The following is a 4,101-nucleotide window of genomic DNA, read 5'->3' as shown; positions in this document are numbered from 1 at the left end:
CTCCTTTTCTCAACAATTGGACAAACAATTACCTGGTTCTATAGATCAAACCAAACAAAAAACAAAAAAATAATAATCTTTAAATAAATAAATAAATAATCTTTCAATCAAAAATTAAAAATATAAAAGTTATTAATCTATTCTTGCTCTGTAGTTACCTTTGTACAATTGCTTCCGAACATAAAAGATTTAACGATTTCGAAGATTCAAAACAGGAACACAATCCGACAAGATCGTGATTATCCACCAAAAACACACGTCTCGACAACAATACGTGTACTGAGTATCATCGTAAATGTATCTCTCATATATTACCTCATTCTATTACATTGTGGAAAGGGTACCTATTATCATTGGTTGGAATTCTTAAAAGCGGTATATATGATTCTGGGAATTTTTCCGTGTCAGTTTGCTTATTTAAGCCATTCTTTTGTTTCTTTATGTAAATCATTTCAGCTGTCAATCTTTTATATAAATAAGGTTCATTATTTAAAATTTGAATGTCATCCCAATTTAATTTATGTTGTAATTTAACCTGATGTTCTGCTACTACAGACAACGATTCTTTTTGTTTTTTTAAGTCTGCTTTGTGTTCTTTAATTCTTGTGCCTAGCTTTCTTTTTGTTTGGCCTACATATAATGCATCACAATTCTGACAATTTACTTTATATACAACATCAGATCTTTCTATTTTTTCCAAACTATCCTTTCCTAATTTAATAACAAAATTTAGATTGTTCATAGGTTTGTAAGCAATTTTATGTTCAATTTTATTCGCTATATATTTGAATTTTTCTGAAATGTTTCGTACATAAGGAATTAAAAAATATTTATTGTTATCATTAACATCTACATTATTGTTATTATTGTCAATTTTATCATTATCATATAGGTTTTTTCTTTTCGATAAAGTTTTTATTCTGCCATTTATAGTAGAAAAGATAGTTTCTAAAGGATAGCCATTCTTCAGTAAAATATTAATCAGATCCGTAATGTTTTTTTCATGATACTCTGGATGCGATAAAAAAATTATTTTGTCAAAGAGACTAATTATTACACCTCTCTTATGCTCCTCCGGATGGCATGACTTATAATTCGAATATCGACCCGAATTAGTCGGTTTTTTATAGTTATTGAACCTTATTTTGTTGAAGGACACAAAGGATAAAAGTGTTAATAAAAGTACCGGTTATGTCAAAAACAGTTTTGAATTAGTTCAGAAATTAGATGGAATGAAATTAGACTCGAACTATAAAATTGTGTCCTTTGATATAGTTTCTATGTATACGAATATTTCACAAGAATTAGTACTAAATAGTATCAAAAATAGATGGGTTGATATTTCAAAAAATACATTAATTCCGATTGTTGAATTCTTGGGAGCCATTATGTTTATCTTAAATTCTACATATTTCAAATTTGATGATCAATTTTTTAAACAGATATTCGGCATGCCAATGGGCTCACCTCTGTCACCGATCTTAGCGGACTTAGTTATCCAAGACTTGGAATTGTATGTAATTAACAGTTTAGAATTTAAGGTGCCGATATATTATCGTTATGTGGATGACATATTAGTTGCGCTCCCGGACGTTCAAATAAATAATGTGCTGTTGTTATTCAATTCGCATCATGATAGAATTAAATTTACGGTTGAAGAGAATGATGATGGTTGTGTGAATTTTTTAGATGTGTCTGTTATTCTGAAAGACAAACAAATAAAGTTCAATAACTATAAAAAACCGACTAATTCGGGTCGATATTTGAATTATAAGTCATGCCATCCGGAGGAGCATAAGAGAGGGATAGTAATTAGTCTCTTTGACAAAATAATTTTTTTATCGCATCCAGAGTATCATGAAAAAAACATTACAGATCTGATTAATATTTTACTGAAGAATGGCTATCCTTTAGAAACTATCTTTTCTACTATAAATGGCAGAATAAAAACTTTATCGAAAAGAAAAAACCTATATAATAATGATAAAATTGACAATAATAACAATAATGTGGATGTTAATGATAACAATAAATATTTTTTAATTCCTTATGTACGAAACATTTCAGAAAAATTCAAATATATAGCGAATAAAATTGAACATAAAATTGCTTACAAACCTATGAACAATCTAAATTTTGTTATTAAATTAGGAAAGGATAGTTTGGAGAAAATAGAAAGATCTGAGGTTGTATATAAAGTAAATTGTCAGAATTGTGATGCATTATATGTAGGCCAAACAAAAAGAAAGCTAGGCACAAGAATTAATGAACACAAAGCAGACTTAAAAAAACAAAAAGAATCGTTGTCTGTAGTAGCAGAACATCAGGTTAAATTACAACATAAATTAAATTGGGATGACATTCAAATTTTAAATAATGAACCTTATTTATATAAAAGATTGACAGCTGAAATGATTTACATAAAGAAACAAAAGAATGGCTTAAATAAGCAAACTGACACGGAAAAACTCCCAGAATCATATATACCGCTTTTAAGAATTCCAACCAATAATAACAGGTACCCTTTCCACAATGTAATAGAATGAGGTAATATATGGGAGATACATTTACGATGATACTTAGTACACGTGTTGTTGTCGAGATGTGTGTTTTCGGTGGATAATCACGATCTTGTCGGATTGTGTTCCTGTTTTGAATCTTCGAAATCGTTAAATCTTTTATGTTCTGAAGCAATTGTACAAAGGTAACTTAAGAGCAAGAATGGATTAATAACTTTTACATTTTTAATTTTTGATTGAAAGATTATTTATTTATTTATTTAAAAATTATTTTTTTTTTTTTTTGGTTTGTTTGATCTATAGAACCAGGTAATTGTTTGTCCAATTGTTGAGGAAAGAAATTTTTATTTTATGCGGATTGTTGGATGGACATAAGTTATGTTTTACAATAAGGAGACACGATTCGGGACGATTCTGATGGTCCATTATAGCAGAACAATAGTAGTAATCATTCAGTAACTAAGAATATGACGGGACAACAAATATATGATATTGGTCTGGATAAGTGAGACATTGTATGAATCTTATAATTTTATAATGACTAATTGTATGAAGTTGCGAAACATTACATAATGACGGGGATGTTAGGATGTTTGTGTGTATTTAAATTCTATTAATATTGATAATGATCTGATGAACAGATCGAAACGTTTATGATATTTGACTGTATATAATTCATTTTAAATAATTGATATCGCTAATATTATCTTGCTCACGTGGAATAAGCCATTTATATTGTATTTTTGTTTTTTGTATTTTCCACGGTCAAATTATTATTGTGATATATTCAGTATTTTCGTTTAATAGGAAAAACAGAACAATGAGGAAAGAAAAATATAAGAGTGTGTTTCTGATGAAGCGCGAGGATAGTTCTTACCTTGATCTAATTAATTTCTGTCTATACTGGATCATTGATGCCAGACTTGGCCCGCACTCGCGCATGCGCGTTGTTTACAGCTGAAAATACTGTAAGAGGCCGGAGAGACATTCCACACGAGGGTACGATTGTAAAGGAAGTAGTCAAGATAGGAGACCACACACGCTTCTGTATTATAAACCTTTATTCAATAGGCGTCCGCCTTCTACGGCGTCTCTACAAGAACTCTCTTTCTACGGTTACCCGCTCTCAATAAATCAAGGGTCCAATCGGGGGACAGATGGTCTCCCCGTGCTCCGTAGCTGTAGCCATTACGTTAGGTTAAAGTAACGATGTGGCGCCGTGTGGACCGCGAAATCTGTGCGCCGAACCGGATATAGAAGATGCAAGGAATCCCAAGAGGCAAATATAAATGAGGTTTTTGACAGATTTCTCTTATCCTTGCAAGGAATTTTGGTATTCATAGTTTCCTGCCAAATAAATTATTTATTTTTTTACCTAGAAGAAATGTGTTTTACCTGTAGAATTATTTCACCGTCTATCCTCATCATGATTTATTCATACAATTAATATTACTGCATGCTAAGAGGTATGTCTAATTTCACTATATTTATAATTCTATTTCTCTTTGAAGCGACGAAGGATGCCAGTTTCACGAACGGATTAGATACTCTACTGGCGCTTTAGACTGCGCGCATGCGCGAG

Source organism: Trachymyrmex cornetzi, unplaced genomic scaffold, assembly GCF_001594075.2.
Source record: "Trachymyrmex cornetzi isolate Tcor2-1 unplaced genomic scaffold, Tcor1.1 scaffold803, whole genome shotgun sequence".
Classification (NCBI taxonomy): Eukaryota; Metazoa; Arthropoda; class Insecta; order Hymenoptera; family Formicidae; genus Trachymyrmex; species Trachymyrmex cornetzi.
This window is presented reverse-complemented; position numbering follows the sequence as displayed.